Source organism: Schistocerca serialis, chromosome 2 (genome assembly GCF_023864345.2).
Source record: "Schistocerca serialis cubense isolate TAMUIC-IGC-003099 chromosome 2, iqSchSeri2.2, whole genome shotgun sequence".
Classification (NCBI taxonomy): Eukaryota; Metazoa; Arthropoda; class Insecta; order Orthoptera; family Acrididae; genus Schistocerca; species Schistocerca serialis.
In genome coordinates, this window is record NC_064639.1 from 376,553,612 (window position 1) to 376,570,195 (window position 16,584).

A 16,584-nucleotide genomic window follows, 5' to 3' on the forward strand; every position below is an offset into this window, starting at 1 on the left:
TGTTGAAAGTGTCCCCTCTATTGTTGAATACACACTTTAATTCGGCTAATCACGTTTCCAAACACAAGCTGTAACATTTCTTCTGTAACAGAAGCAGTGAAAGTGGATATTACTGTTTTCAATTCATCGACGGATTTTGGACAGTTTTTATAGAGAGGTTGGTTTCGCTGCAGCCCAGAAGAAAAGGCAGGTGGTGTTAGGTCAGGCGATCGTGGAGGCCAAAGTCCCTGCGAAATTATGCGATCACCAAAAACATCAGCAAGCAGTGACATTGAAACGCGAGCTGTACGCGCGGTTGCACCGTCTTGTTGAAAATAAGCGTTCAGTATTTCACTTAACACAAGTTCTCCTATGAATGCGTACAGAATATCACTGCAGTATCGTCGTGTGTTTATTGTTTCGTTGAGAAATATAGGACCCACAATCCGACGTCTAGAAATTGCAATCCAAACTCCTATTTTCACAGAATGAAGTGGTTCCTCATGAATACACAATGGATTTGCAGTACTCCACATACGAGAATTTTGCGAGTTCATGTACCCGGATACATGAAACCACGCCTCATCAATGAAAAACGTTTCATTAAGAATATCCCTTCCATTTTGTTGAACGAAATTTTTGAACCATTGACAATAATGCAGTCACTTGCCATGATCAGTATTTTTCAGTTCTTGCACGACTGTCTCTTTGTATGGGTAAAGTTCTAATTTTTTCCTTACAGGTGTGTGGGCCGTTCCGACACTAACACCAATTTCCTGGGCGAGTTTTCTTGCTGACATGTTCGGACTCGTGGACATTTTATCGTAAATATCGAGTAGTTTATCAGCAGACAAAACGCTAGGACGACCACTTCTCGGTGTATCTGTCACTGAACCCGTACTTCGAAATTTGTTAATCAAATCTCGCACAGTATCGCGATGTGGGAGTGCTGTCTCCGGAAAAACTGAATTAAATGTTTGACGAACTGAAACTGTGTATTTACCGCCAGCTTTGAACACTTGTTCGACTAAAAACACACGTTCTTCAATGGGTAGCATTTTAACAGTGGCAAAAACGAAACAAACAAACAAACAAAGGAAGAAAGGAATTAAACGTTCACGTCAACACGTAACGACACACACCAACGATGCTACTGGCGCTGCCCGAGATAAACGAAACAGTGGAATGTTGGGAGAATCCACATGAAGGGAAGTAACCCAAGCAGGCAAACAATCATACGGCACGCGCGGCTAAAAATCATACGACACTGCGGAGAGACTTTTTGAACAACCCGTATAACGATACCCGGTATTCATTCGCCTCAGAAAATTTGTTTTATTTCGTGTATGTAGTGAGATTTTAGTGTACAGGAATAAATCTCTTTCTGATGAAAAAGATACACTGCGCCACAGAATTTACGGATCACGTTTCCGAAACCCCGTAATTCACTCGGATTCCGACGCAGAAGTTTTAATTTTGGCTCAAAGGTGCCTACAACGTTCCTGTTTGCTGGAGTCCTGCAACATCACCTTTCGTGCTCGATGGCGCTTCAAAAAGCAAGGTGTCGACACATGCGGAAAAAAAAGGCGAGAGCTCAGTTCACGTGACGTGTAAAGTGGGTTAATGATAACCCACGGGTACCAAATTTCACCACAATGCTGCCCAACGCTGCCCTGGGCGTGCCACAAGATGGGAATGTAGTCACACTGCGTCTTACTCACATCTCACCATTTCTTTCGACGTCTCTGCGATGGAGGTCAGAACCACGATGCCTATCCTTGAAAGCATACAGTTTTCTTATGATTGGCCTAAGAAAACATTTCAGACACACCACCCCTCAGAATTGACTTGAAAAGGCCTCACGGGGTGGCGTAAAGGGCGTTAATGAAACCACCTCTTTCCTTGTGAAATTGATTCCCAAACGTTTCGTGACCTAAAACGTTAGTTTGCAGTGTAATGGGCAACAGGAAGACGTTCTTGACAACCTCTGATACTTCAGAAATCTCCCTGACGATTTAACTCTACTCTAATGACATCGTGAGCTAGCAACCGCAATCAATGTGATCTCATCTCTTTGGAGCGCACTGCGACCGCAGTTTTTTGCTTTGTGAAACCACTAGGGACCCTTCAAAACCATTCAACGAAATTTGAACGTGATCTGAAGCAGCGAACTGTCCTGTTGCTTTTTCAGAGCCCCTGTCTCATGCTCTCCTGTGGCTCGATCACGGAGGGGTGCGACACCGACCCACGCGTGAATCAAACTGCAAAGGGTGCCTCAAAGCCCCCGCCCCCCGTTCCACAACTTGTTTATTGGTTTATTGAGAATTTTAAAACTGTACCTCTACAGAGAAAACGTTCGAAGTAATGATAGGCGTCTGCAGATAGCAACGCAATTGACACACCTCCGACGCTAGGTGCTTTCCAGCCGGCGTTTTCAGTGGAAAGGAAGATTTCCAAAGTTTCTACATCTACATCGATACTCCGCAAGCATGGCGGAGTGTACCCTGTACCATCGCTTGTCAACTCCCTTCCTGTTCCACTACAAATAGAGCGAAGGAAAGACGACTATCAACATGCCTCCGTACGAGCACTAATTTCTCGTGTCGTCGTGGTCCTTACGCGCATGTGTGTTGGTGGCAGTAGAATCTTTCGGCAGTCAGCTTCAAATGTTGGTTCTCTAAATTTTCTCAATAGTGTTTCTAGAAAGAACGTCGCCTTCCCTCCAGGAATTCCCATGTGGGTTCTCGAAGCATCTCCGTTGTTCGAACCTACCGGTAACAAATCTAAAAGCCCGTCTGCGAATTGCTTCGATGCCTTCCTACAATCTGACCTGGTACGGATCCCAAACACACGAGCGCCAGCGTCCTATATGCGGTTTCCTTTTCAGGTGAACCACTCTTTCCTAAAATAAACCGAAGTCGACCATTCGCCTTCCCTACCACAGTTCTCATATCCTTATTCCATTTTATATCGCTGAGCAGCGTTACCCCCAGATATCTAAAAGACGTTACTGTGCCAGTCAGTACACTACTAATGATGTACCTGAACGTTACAGGTTTGTGTTCACTACTTATCCACATTAACTTATATTTTACTACATTTAGAGCTAGGTGCCATTCATCACACCAAATGGAATTCATCTTGTAACTTCCTACACTCACTCGACACCTTACCGTACATCACGGCATCATCAGCAAACGACCGCAGACTGCTCCCCACCCTACCTGCCACATAATTTACATACATGATTAACAACAGCGTTCCTACCACCGTTCCCTGGGGCATTCTTGACGAAACCCTTGCTTCTCATAAACACTCGTCGTCGGGAACAGCATGACGGGTTCTATTATTTAAGATAAATTTTAAAAAATGGGGGCGGGTACCACCGAAATTATTGTCTAAGTATCAATGTCACACCCCTCCACAATCACCTGAAACAGCTTAGGACTCCTTTAATGCTTCGGATTACCTTCAAAGTTAGTCGAATCGTTTTGAAAGGTAGATATTATATGCATCCTGTACACCAGAGCAAAAACTGCGGTCGCACTGCACTCGAAAGTTGTGAGATAACGTTCAGTGTGGTTGTTATCCCACGGTGTCCTTAGCGAATTTTCATCAGTATCGAAGGTTATTAAGACCATCATCTTCTGCTTATCGCACTGAAAACTACCGTCTTAGATCGCGAAATGTGTGGAAATCAACGTCCCAAGTAAAGGAGTGGTTTCATTGACGCTCATTATGCCACCCCCTGACGCATTTCGTATTGATTCTGAGTGGCGGTGTGTGTGTGTGTGTGTGTGTGTGTGTGTGTGTGTGTGTGTGTGTGTGTGTGTCAGTTTTCTTATGTGTAGCCGAGGGAAAATGAGTTTTACATTCGGTTCGTTTATGTGGTTCCTCTTTTCAAGAAGAAAATATATTAACCCGTATAATCGCCACACTAAGAACTCGCGGGTGGCATCCAGCAGTACCAATTCCGCCTATGAGGATGACTGAAGTGCCACTGACTCTGTTTCCGGTCCGCTGCTATTAACGACTGACAGAGTGATGCGCTAACCACATATCGCTCTACAGTGACGTGCAATGAAATGTAATTCTGCAATGGGTGGAGGAACTGCATAAAACGCTTAAGATGCCGCATGATTCGGACTACTCAAGAAGATATCTGAAAATTTCTTATTGGAAATCAATCGCTTTCTTATCGTGTGGGAGGAAAAAAGTAGTGATTCGCAAAATCACATCAGTTTTTCTGTGTGAAAACGGTAACTATAAATTCTTTTTACCTTTTTCTGCTAACGCCATTTTGTGTTTGCCCTTTCACTTGAAACTGCGTAAATAATGTCTTATGTTTAGGAGATAACAACTGAAAATCAGAAATTCACTGTGCCGTTTTCACAACTATAAATTAATCACTTAGTGTGTTTTCTGCAGTATCGGCGAGGAAAGGAGCATATGTGAAACACCAGTAAGAAGAAGGGACAGGATGGTAGAACTTCTATGGTATTAGAGGGAGCAGTAAAGTGTAAAAATCGTAGAGGAAGACAGAGATGGGAATATAATCTGCAAATAATTGAGGACATAGGTTGTAATGGATATTCTGAGATTCTAGAGTTTTTTTTTTTTTTTGTAGTAAGTATCTCGGCAGTTTGAAGAACCTCTCTTCTCACAAAAGTCTTAACAATCTAGAACTCAGAACTCTGATTTCCCAGCAGCACTTAGAAAAAAACGTTAATAAATCAACTTCATGGCAAATATAAGAATCATGTCAGGAAGTTCAAATACTTCCCAGAAATAACACACTTAAATAGATTATAAGTATCAAAGAATGATATCTACAAAGAGGACATTCAGATGCGCCAAATAAAATTTTTGTTGCAAACGCGTATTGACTCTGAAATCACATTACTTTTTTGTCCTTATCTATGAACTGCAACTTTTCCTCTTTGCTTGTATGAGGTGCATTCAAGTTCTAAGGCCTCCGATTTTTTTTCTCCGGACTGGAAAGAGATAGAAACATGCGCATTGTTTTAAAATGAGGCCGCGTTCATTGTCAATACGTCCCAGAGATGGCAGCACCGTACGGCAGATGGAATTTTACCGCCAGCGGCGAGAATGAGCACTGTTTTAAATACTTAAAATGTCGACGTTTTCCTCACTTGAACAGCGTGCAATAATTCGTTTTCTGAATTTGCGTGGTGTGAAACCAATTGAAATTCATCAACAGTTGAAAGAGACATGTGGTGATGGAGTTATGGATGTGTCAAAAGTGCATTCATGGGTGCGACAGTTTAATGAAGGCAGAACATTGTGTGACAACAAACCGAAACAACCTCGGGCTCGCACAAGCCGGTCTGACGACATGATCGGGAAAGTGGAGAGAATTGTTTTGGGGGATCGCCGAATGACTGTTGAACAGATCGCCTCCAGAGTTGGCATTTCTGTGGGTTCTGTGCACACAATCCTGCATGACGACCTGAAAATGCGAAAAGTGTCATCCAGGTGGGTGCCACTAATGCTGATGGACGACCACATGGCTGCTTGTGTGGCATGTTGCCAAGCAATGTTGACGCGCAACGACAGCATGAATGGGACTTTCTTTTCGTCGGTTGTGACAATGGATGAGATGTGGATGCCATTTTTCAAGCCAGAAACAAAGCGCCAGTCAGCTCAATGGAAGCACACAGATTCACCGCCACCAAAAAAGTTTCGGGTAACCGCCAGTGCTGAAAAAATGATGGTATCCATGTTCTGGGACAGCGAGGGCGTAATCCTTACCCGTTGCGTTCCAAAGGGCACTACGGTAACAGGTGCATCCTGCGAAAATGTTTTGAAGAACAAATTCCTTCCTGCACTGCAACAAAAACGCCTGGGAAAGGCTGCGCGAGTGCTGTTTCACCAAGACAACGCACCCGCACATCGAGCTAACGTTACGCAACAGTTTCTTCGTGATAACAACTTTGAAGTGATTCCTCATGCTCCCTACTCACCTGACCTGGCTCCTAGTGACTTTTGGCTTTTTCCAACAATGAAAGACACTCTCCGTGGCCGCACATTCACCAGCCGTGCTGCTATTGTCTCAGCGATTTTCCAGTGGTCAAAACAGACTCCTAAAGAAGCCTTCGCCGCTCCCATGGAATCATGGCGTCAGCGTTGTGAAAAATGTGTACGTCTGCAGGGCGATTACGTCGAGAAGTAACGCCAGTTTCATCGATTTCGGGTGAGTAGTTAATTAGAAAAAAAATCGGAGGCCTTAGAACTTGAATGCACCTCGTATTTCAGTTTGCATCCATATCATCAACAATTATTCACTGCAATTGTTACTAATAAATTAATTAGTAAATGCGTAAAACAGGACAAATGTGTGTTCTATTAACACTTTGATATACTAAGAGCTACGTGACATTCAGTGTTATGGTTCAAATGGCTCTGAGCACTATGGGACTTAATATCTGAGGTCATCAGTCCCCTAGAACGTAGAACTACTTAAACTTAACTAACCTAGGGACATCACACACATCCATGCCCGAGGCAGGATTCGAACCTGGGACCGTAGCAGACGCGTGGTTCTGGACTGAAAGCGCCTAGAACCGCTCGGACACAACGGCCGGCTTCAGAATACTGGAAAGAGCTTAAGTATGCATGAAGAGTATCTACAACGGTTAAATGCTTATTTAGAAGTGTAACAAATGCATGAGACTAATTCAGGAGAACAAATTGGCTTGACTAAAATATTTATATTAATTTGAATAATTAAGAATGACTTTAAATCTAGGTAGACTGAATATACTCGGAAAAAGAATTATAAGAAAAATAGCGGACGCAGCACACAGAAATGTTAACTAAAAAATTAGGACTAATCAAGTCTGTCAGGTAAGGATTGAAGGAAAACTAAGGAAACTTAAATTGAACTTTTGTAGATATAAATTAACCAAATAAATATTCATCTATATCCAGGGATATAAATCATCATTTTCCTTGATCAAAGAGGTTGTAACCTGGATGAAAATTATATTCAAGAGTCGAGAATAATAAAATAAATATATGAAATTTTAAGAATTTCAGTGAAGGCAAACCTAGAAAATGGTACTTGAATGCATGGGAGAGTGGAAAAAAGAAAAAAAAAGAACTATCTGAAACTGGAAAGTGATTATAGATGATCAATGGAAAACGAAAAAACTGAACATAATTTTGTTTTTATAAAACCTCACAGGTACCAACTTCAGTATGGTCTCCTTCTATTCTAAATAATACATGTACCTATGGTGTGATTACATGAAATCCTATGTAATTTTTATTCTGATGAAGACCACCTTACTGCTGTCGAAACCATGGTCAATTTGACAACAATTTTATGCAGCCGAGGTGGCTATACATACATTCTGTAATTAAGTTAACGCACGGTTGCTGGACATCAGCCAATAGCAATGTTTCAAATTTCAATTTAGAAATGACATGTGGATACTGAGTGTCGCGAGAAAATCAATGTTTACATCTTGCAGCATTATTTCCATAATAATTCATTCTGAAAGAGTATGTTTCCATCCTCGATTTTTATATCAATGTATACAGTGTATATATATGCGCGTGGTTTCCCCCGTGGTCGCAGCGGACGATGGACCAAATGTACCCCGTAGAATAGGAGAATAAATCTCAATTTTTTTGGCACCTCTCTTTTTCATTCCATGTGCTAGAATGAACAGGATCAGTCCTTGATGCCCACTTATGTTCCTCAACCACTCCTGACATGTACATATGAGGAGGTAGAAAAGTAGTGTAACATAAAACTACATATAGTAAAACAATAAAACAGAAGTGAGATTAAATAATCTTTGTCGGACAGGAAGACGTATCTGTGCTTACCTATCATTGCTAATTACAGTTAAATCCTAGGTAAGTTTATCAAAAGCCATTGTGCGATTAAAATATAAAAGTTTCAGATACTAGTATAAAACTGCAGTGATGACAACGATGTAGCACCACTTCTATATTTTTTATCCTAATAGACGGAGTCTGGGACAAAAGTATCGTATGACTGACTTAAGATTTCAGGTTGTTCAACAGATCTGGGAAAAAGAATAACCCTGTTGAAGTAGTTTGTGAAGAAAACCTTCAAAATGTGAACTATTTCTAGGACTGTTCATGTGCGGTGCACTACCTTCGTACTCATACAAGGCGAACATAATCCTTACAATAAGTCTTGCCTTTGTAAGGAATCATTCATGAATCGTAACGTTTAGTTTTGGGCTACATATACTTTCTAGTGTGTTGTAACGTTATCATAAACGTTCCGGTGGGTTCCAACGGTAACTGAACCATTCGGATGCCCCAGATGTTCGGAGCAGCTCGGGATAACGCGTCAACGGTGAAATCGGTTTTCGGAACAAAGCCCATGAACCCTTGGAGTTCGTCCAAATTTTGGAATGTCGGCCCAACAGCACTTTCAAGCTGTGTGACGCAAACCTCAAGCTATGCAGAAACTGTCTTCTTGTCTCCTGATGTATTAGGCTAGCTAGCCTGTGTTCTAACGTCCTACTGGAGGTACTGCTCTTCCCATGTTTTAATTAATTGATCGTCTCAACGATCTTAGAACACAGACGTGGCTGTATCTATAATAGTGTATAGTTAGTAATTGTGTCCCTATAAGAGTATTTCATTTCGTGTATCACCTCTTGTTTTCCTCTCTAAAAAATTATTTCTGCTTCTCCTAATGTTACTTTGTTTTCGTTACAATCTGTACCTCATTTCACCAAAATATGGTGCTAAGAGATATAGTTCCCTAAAATTTTATCAGGATTTTCATCGTAACTTAATATTTTTAAATATTTGCGAAGTGTGCTACTAGATTTATTGAACCTTATAGCTTGTAAAGTGTTTACTAGAAACTTCGATGAATGTACATAGGTTAGTCAACCGTTTTCATTTGTTTAATTTCAATTACCGAATGTCATCTAATACATTTTCACATTGCAAATAGCTTGAGTTTTGCTTATGTGTCGAAATACTAAGATTGTTCGTAGTAAGTTAACAAATGGAATTAAGTAGCAGCTTATTGTTAGGGTTCTTTAGTGTCAGTAGTTATCATCCAGTCACCAGTAATGAAACAGGGATTAGATGATAATATGGCTGAATTTAGCTGTAATTCTTATTGTTATATACGTTGGCTTAAGAACTTAATGATTCAAAATTTGAAAATGAAATTTTCGCAGCTGTCAATTTAGATAAATAAGTCTATCTGGCAGATAAGCAACTAAGTGAACTATTTCGTAACAGTGCGGATAAAAAAAGAAATAAAATTATTTGAAGGAGGATATTCCACCATGCTATGGAGCCCACCCTGAAGGAATCGATCCGTAAATGAAGTTATAATTCGTCACTGACATCGTACACTACAAGGAATATAAACAATAGCTTGTAAGGTATTTTCAGAGCCCTCTTAAAAATATGAACATTAATAATCAGATTCTTCACGGCTCTGATTTCAGTGACAAGGCCTACCATTCAGCAAAAAGAGATTCCTACTATGACTTACTGTTAGAAGCAACTCTATTTTTCATGTTGTAATACGAAGGGGGCAGAATTTCGTTGTTTCGAGGTAAGGCTGCACTTATGCTGTGAACGAACGAAATGAAGTGTGATGCAGTGACAAAAAATTAACTCGATTCAGTGTTAGTCAGTGGGAGTCCATTCATACCTCTGGGTTAAGTGACTGCAGGCAGATTAATTGGCTACAGTCTGATCGCAATATTTAAATAAATGTTCGTAAAGCTTACGCAGAAAAACAATATGCGAAGCTCTCATCGAACTTCTAGGGACATCTCTGACAAGTGAACAGCTGAATTGCTCAGATCAACAATATTTCATTAGGACGCTAAAAAGGCGTCTTGAATTGAGTTAGAACTGGAAAAATAGGGATCGGTGACTTTAAATTTGTCGATTCATCTCGAAAGTATTACACTTCTGTGACTTAAACTGATTTCTACGCTAATGTTCCAAAATTTTTAAGCCTGCTGATCCTAGGCTTGGCAATACATCACCAGGATGTCGATATCCAGGACCATCGGTGGTTATTACCTGCGAACAGAGAAGAGTAATTAGAAACGAGGTCAAAACGTTCCTGAGTCTGCAGTTTGATTGTAATATGATTATCTTAGCGTTTTTCTAAAACAATGCAGAATAAATATTTTCTGTTCACAAGAAGCATAAGTAATAAACGAAAGTACGTCGCCATTTGAAGATGGGCTTGAAACTAGTTAAAATGTACAGTCACTGTTTTGATTATATACAGTCGTACATTCAAGCATTTTTGAACTGAACAATTTGTAACAGTAGAGTAACTAGAATAAGATCTTGTCATATACTGCTATATTAAAAATCAATTACCCAACGGATCCCGTAAAATAAAAGATCTAATTTTATGAAATAATTTGGATTTGGACTGGCTTAGTTTTTTGGTTTGAAGTATCACCAGACAAGTTTGTAGCTTCGTGAACAACATATTAAGTGACTGAAAAATAAATGATATAGTGAATCGTTGTAAATATCAATGCAGCAGCTCTTCTCTCGTGGCGAGTATGTCGTCTGCAGTAATGTCAAAATGACTGACAATGTCGATCATTTATATACATTTTGGTACGTAAAATGCTAGGTGTATTGCCTTCAAGGCAATTTAATTTTGACAGTTCAAGGAGTTATGTATTCCTAAGCTATGACTCAAATTTGTGACGTTGGTGTACAGATTTGGCCTATTATATCGAATAGCATCCTCAGTAAGAGAACTGAAACACTAGTTTTCTGCAATTACAGCATATTTTGGTTTCCGCATTTCCTGGACTTAATTATTTTACCCTTGCTTTGGCACACATATACCTCAGTCCTTGTTATTAGGTAAATGAGGCATATGTATCTCGTCTTTGAATTTTAGTTGTGCCCTTTTTTGTGTGGCAATAGTGGTTTTGTTTTGTTTGGTAAGAACATGACTAGCATGGTTACGTTTCTTTTTTTTTCTTGGAAGAAGAACAGGCTGTTAAACATCGTTACTACGAAACGGTTCGCAAAAGCTAAGAAATCAAATCGACAGTTTAAAACTCAGTAACTTCAGGCACGTAGGATTTTGGAGGAGCAAAGCATACCTATCGATTGGAAAAAAAGCGCAAGTCATTCCAGTTTTCAAGATAGGTCGTAATTATAGGCCTATATCGGTGACGTCAATCTGTTGTACAGTTATGGAACTTCCTGTACGCTCACATATTATGACGCTTTTGGAGAACGAAAATCTCCTGTATAGAAATCAACATTGATTGCGCACAGAGAGATGTGAAACTCAGCTCGCTCTGTTCCTGCATGAGGTCTACACTACTGTAGACATCAGCGCTCCGGTCGGTACCGCGTTCCTAGACTGCAGGAAGACATATGACACCGATCCGCACTGCCTGTTAGTGGAAAAAAAAAAAGTCTTACCAAGTCTCGACAGATGTAAAGGTACTTCCGGGAGTATCCAAACGCAGTATGATAGGAAGGTTACTGTTTACAATATATACAGTACAAAACGTCGAAAGCTCCATAAGGCTGTTCACAAATGATATGGTTGCAACGCCATTGCAAAAGGAGCTGCAGAGGGTTGATGAGTGGTGCAGGGTCTGGCAATTGACACTGGACGTAAAAAAAGGTCACATGTAGCGCATACATAGGAAAAGAAATCCGCTACAGTACAACTATACTATTGATGACAAATTGCTGGAAACAGCATCTACCGAATTAAGATGTAGGTCTGGCTTATTAAAAATAAAATTACGAACAATAGGTGGCACTCTATCGTCGCGTCACCATGCAAGTCGCTTCCAACATAATTTAAAAACCCAGAAATTAATTGCAGTAGATAACTAAATCTGGAGAACTGAGACGTTTATCGTTTTAAAAAATGAAAAGAAGTTTGAAATACAACGGTGCAAATATTATTGCCAAAATTGTACGAGTACACGTTCATCCTAATTGTGCCGACGCCAGAACAAGGAGGAGGTGACAATCTTTTGCAGTATTTTCACAGACAGAACAATAACAATTATCGACGAACGAAGGTTGGTATAACATCAGTGGGTTACAGATATTAATTTTTCCAAGTCTTTGCTTTTATATAAGTACAACCAAAAGAAACAGATTTTTGTTGCTCATTCAATATGATTGGTGCAATCTCTCAAATATTTTAAATGAAATAATGTTAGGTACTGTTACGTGGCAGATCATATGCATGAATATTTCTTCGCATTATTTCTCTCCTTTCTCAGACGTTATGTCTGGTTAAAAATGGAAAGTGACGCGGACCTTGATCAAGCGTGACTTCCTTTTAACTGTACGGTATATGTTACATTGCATTATTATTATTATTATTATTATTATTATTATTAAAATTATTATTATTATTATGTACCCTTAGGACGATTCAATAAGGAATCAGGCACAAATGTTCAAGCTTACGTCTTTATCAAAACATGTCTTGTCTTGTAACAGAGTGTGCTTCAACGTCGTCTGGATGTTTAACATGCATCTCATGGACGGTGCATTGAACATTTGAGAAAGATAAATGAAAATTCTATATTCAGGCATAACTGTCGTAAGGAGTGTGACTAAATATAAGTTAAATCTTTATATGACACTACAATAGTGAAGCCATAGTCACAGCACATAAATTTTTTCTTAAAAAAAGGGGGGTTACGCTACCAGTTCCAACGAACTACGTCGTCATTTTCAAATGTAAAAGAGCAGTTGGAGAATATATAATGGGAATTATGACCATACATCTGACAATAATTACGAGAAAGAATGAGACCAGGCAGCCGAGAGAATGGTGGCTCAACCAAGTCACTACAAGTTATGGCCATGCTTGCCCAACTGTTCGTTCCATGTTATGATGCAGAATAGATAAAAACTACACCAGATTAAGAATTGCCTGATTATAGTAGTGTGTCAGTCCTACATGAGAGTACAGTGTGTTTCGAGATTCATTTTTCGGAACACAGTAAAATTATATTATGTGCTGCATTCCGTATGGAAACTTGCTGTACTTGAAACACTTACGACTAGTGAATTTATATCAGACATACTCTCGTTGTGTCACATCAGAACACATTGCAAGAATGCTTGGCAATTTTTACACTGGTGTAGTTTTTGTCTGCTTTGCATCACGACATGAAATGGACAATTGGGCAAGCATGGATATAACTTGTAGTGACTTGGTTGTGCCACCATTGCCTCGGTTGCCTGGTCTCATTATTTCTCGTAACTGTTGTCAGATGTATGGGTACAATTCCCATTATATATTCTCCAGTTGATGTTTTACATTTGAAAATGACGATGTAGTTCGTTGAAACCGGTAACGCAACCCCTTCTTTTAAGAAAAATTTTGTGGTCTGTGACTATGGCTCCACTGTTGCAGTGTCAAATAAACATTTAATACATGAAAATTTTAATCCTAAACGTAATGGTAAGTAACATATCGAAGTTGTACGTGCATGAATGTGGAAGACATTTTTTTGTACAGTGGATGGTTGGTTTACACTGTATTCATGTGCGGAAACTAAATCGTATCTCAGATATGCATCTTCGTTCTTATAGAAGATATAACCTCGTGAAATCGGATGAATCTCTATGAATCATACTGTATATCTATAATTACAATTTAGTTTTAGGCTAATAATCGACCTTTTGAAAGGAAAAAATCGAAATACGTACGGTGTGAACAAAGATAAAACATTTTTTTGCATAATAGCTGACTATGTGTTTGTGTGGTTGAAATAAAGTGCCAGACCAAGAGCCAAAGTTCTGGGGTTCGTTGCCTGGTCAGTCCTAGGATTTTTATATCCTCTGGCAATGGAGTTATGCAACCCAACATGCGGTTGAAAGTGTAGTTGCGAATTACGTGAGGTGGCGACTTTTTCGCACCTGAAAATGCGATACTTTGTGCCCAGTAGTATTGATCTGATTACATGTAGAATGTCTTTAGTTTCTAAGCAATTAATAGTGGCAACAAATTTGTACAGGCATCATTATATATTTGTTTTTGCTTTAAATTTAAACAGTTGCGTGCTAGATTTTCGCCAGCAAGACCACCCGCTGAAAGATATTTCAGTGTGGGATTTGCGTGGCTCGTGTGAAGTGCGTGGGCGGAGACTTAGAACTACCGAAGACCTTTACCTGTTTCAAATTGGTCTGGGAGACTATGTATAACGCTGCCATTTCTAGACTGAGCGCAGCGACTTGCACAGAGAGAAAGAGCGCCAGTGCCCCACATTTTCACATGGCCGCGTTTTGCGATAGAAAGACGCGAGCGAGTCTGCTGAGCGGATGAAAACGTGAGCGCAGATTACAGTGCGGGTGCGTGGGAGTGCCCAGCGCGGCTACAGACGGACAGGCACGTCCTCGCGTCCGGCGCTGTGTGCCCACGGGTTCCTTTCTAGCCACGAGCAAAATGTCACGGCGCTGATTTGCTCGTCTCCCCTACAAAGGAGCCCCCTCTGTCCGCCCACATGCGAGAGCCACCAGCACATCGGACAGAAGCCTCCCACAACCGTATAACAGTCCATAATGGTACAATGTGTTGTAGAGGTAACACGTACCGCATATGACGCAGTTCTGAAATTGAGCTTTAGCAAATCTTATAATTTTTTAGGTGTTCTGAACGACAAAATAATTTCTGAACCAGTGATAACAGTATAAATCCGCTGATAAGAGTATAAATCCGCTGTCACTCTTTCCAGTATTCCAGAATGAGATTTTCACTCTGCAGCGGAGTGTGCGCTGATATCAAACTTCCTGGCAGATTAAAACTGTGTCCCGGACCGAGACTCGAAGTCGGGGCCTTTGCCTTTCGCGGGCAAGTGCTCTACCAACTGAGCTGCCGAAGCACGCCCCGTTCTCACAGCTTTACTTCTGCCAGTGCCTCATTTCATACCTTCGAAACTTTACAGAAGCTCTCCTGCGAACCTTGCAGAACTAGCACTCCTGAAAGAAAGGATATTGCGGAGACATGGCTTAGCCACAGCCTGGGGGATGTTTCCATGAGTTTCACATCAGCGCACACTCCGCTGCAGAGTGAAATTCTCATTCTGGAAACATCCCCCAGGTTGTGGCTAAGCCATGTCTCCGCAATATCATTTCTTGCTAGTTGTGCAAGATTCGCAGGAGAGCTTCTGTAAAGTTTGGAAGGTAGGAGACGAGGTACTGGCAGAAGTAAAGTTGTGAGAACGGGGCGTGAGTCGTGCTTAGGTAGCTCAGTTGGTAGAGCACTTGCCCGCGAAAGGCAAAGGTCCCGAGTTCAAGTCTCGGTCCGGCACACAGTTTTAATCTGCCAAGAAGTTTCACTTTACAGTATTGTCTGCCACATAGTCTTTTGCAGTGGCTGTGTATCTTCGATTATTCACTGTACGAAAAATGGAAATATCAAAAGTTCTAACTGCCATTTTATCCTAAGACGTGTTTTCAGTACTACTACCTTCTCGGCAAACTGTAGCATGTCTCTACACTTGTTCCAGATGTCAAACCATGCCGAAACTACACTGACGGAAAAGAAATCGCAATACCAAGCAGCAGTAGTGCGACGTAAACGGAAATTGGTAAGCATGTTTCTACATCTAGTACCGCCACTCTGATGGTGTAAATCAGCTTTGCTTTAAAAATCTAGTTAACTTTGAGATTGGACGTGGTGACTTGATATGTCAAGAACGCTATTGATATTACTCAAGAAGGCGACAAAGACGCCTTTATCAGCACCTCAATTAGTTTGAATGGGTTCTTGTAATAGGGCTAAGAGTACCTTCCACGCAGATTAAAACTGTGTGCCGCACCGAGACTCGAACTCGGCACCTTTGCCTATTGCGGGCAAGTGCTCTATCAACTGAGAAACCCAAGCACGACTCATTCCCCATCCTCACAGCTTTACATCTGCCAGTACCTCGTCTCTTACCTTCCAAACTTTACAGAAGCTCTCCTGTGAACCTTGCAGAACTAGCAATCGTGAAGCAAAGGATCTTGCGGAGACATTGCTGAGCCACAGCTTAGGGGATGTTTCCAGAATGAGAATTTCACTCTGCAGCGGAGTGTGCGCTGATATGAAAGTTCCTGGCAGATTAAAACTGTGTGCCGAACCGAGACTCGAACTTGGGGCTTTTGCCTTCGCCGGCAAGTGCTATACCAGTTTTGCACACAGTTTTCATGTGCTAGAAAGTTTCGTATCAACGCACACTCCGCTGCAGAATGAGAATTTCTTTCTGAAAACATCCCCCAGGCTGTGGTTAAGCCATGTCTCCGCAATATCCTTTATTCCAGGAGTGCTAGTTCTGCAAGGGGGGGGGGGGGGGAGGGGGAGCACCGCGGACCGTAACAAGTTGCCTCAGATCGCACGGCTACGCCGCGCGGCTCATTTCTGAGTATTGAAACGATTCTTTCAAATAATCAGGTTGAGTAATTTTGAATAACGTTCGGAAAAACTGTATCGGAAAACCAGTCCGAAGTTACAAATTTTAATTTTTCATTAATTAGATGACTAGTTTCGGGGCGAGACCCATTATCAAATCATCATACAGGGCAGAAAACCGAATTTACACTCATGTGCAACAC

At 40.9% G+C, this 16,584-nt stretch overlaps 1 protein-coding gene and 1 long non-coding RNA gene across 9 annotated transcripts in view; one reads left to right on the forward strand and one right to left on the reverse strand.

The window, feature by feature from the left end:
* The window catches only part of LOC126457194 (sodium bicarbonate cotransporter 3), a 989,834-nt gene that overhangs the window by 508,104 nt on the left and 465,146 nt on the right, over nucleotides 1-16,584 (reverse strand). The gene's annotated exons all lie outside the window — the stretch shown is intronic.
* The window catches only part of LOC126457196 (uncharacterized), a 225,604-nt gene continuing 224,518 nt past the window's right edge, over nucleotides 15,499-16,584 (forward strand). The window contains exon 1 of the long non-coding RNA XR_007585445.1: nucleotides 15,499-15,581. This is a non-coding gene — a long non-coding RNA (uncharacterized LOC126457196). The remainder of the gene's footprint in view (nucleotides 15,582-16,584) is intronic.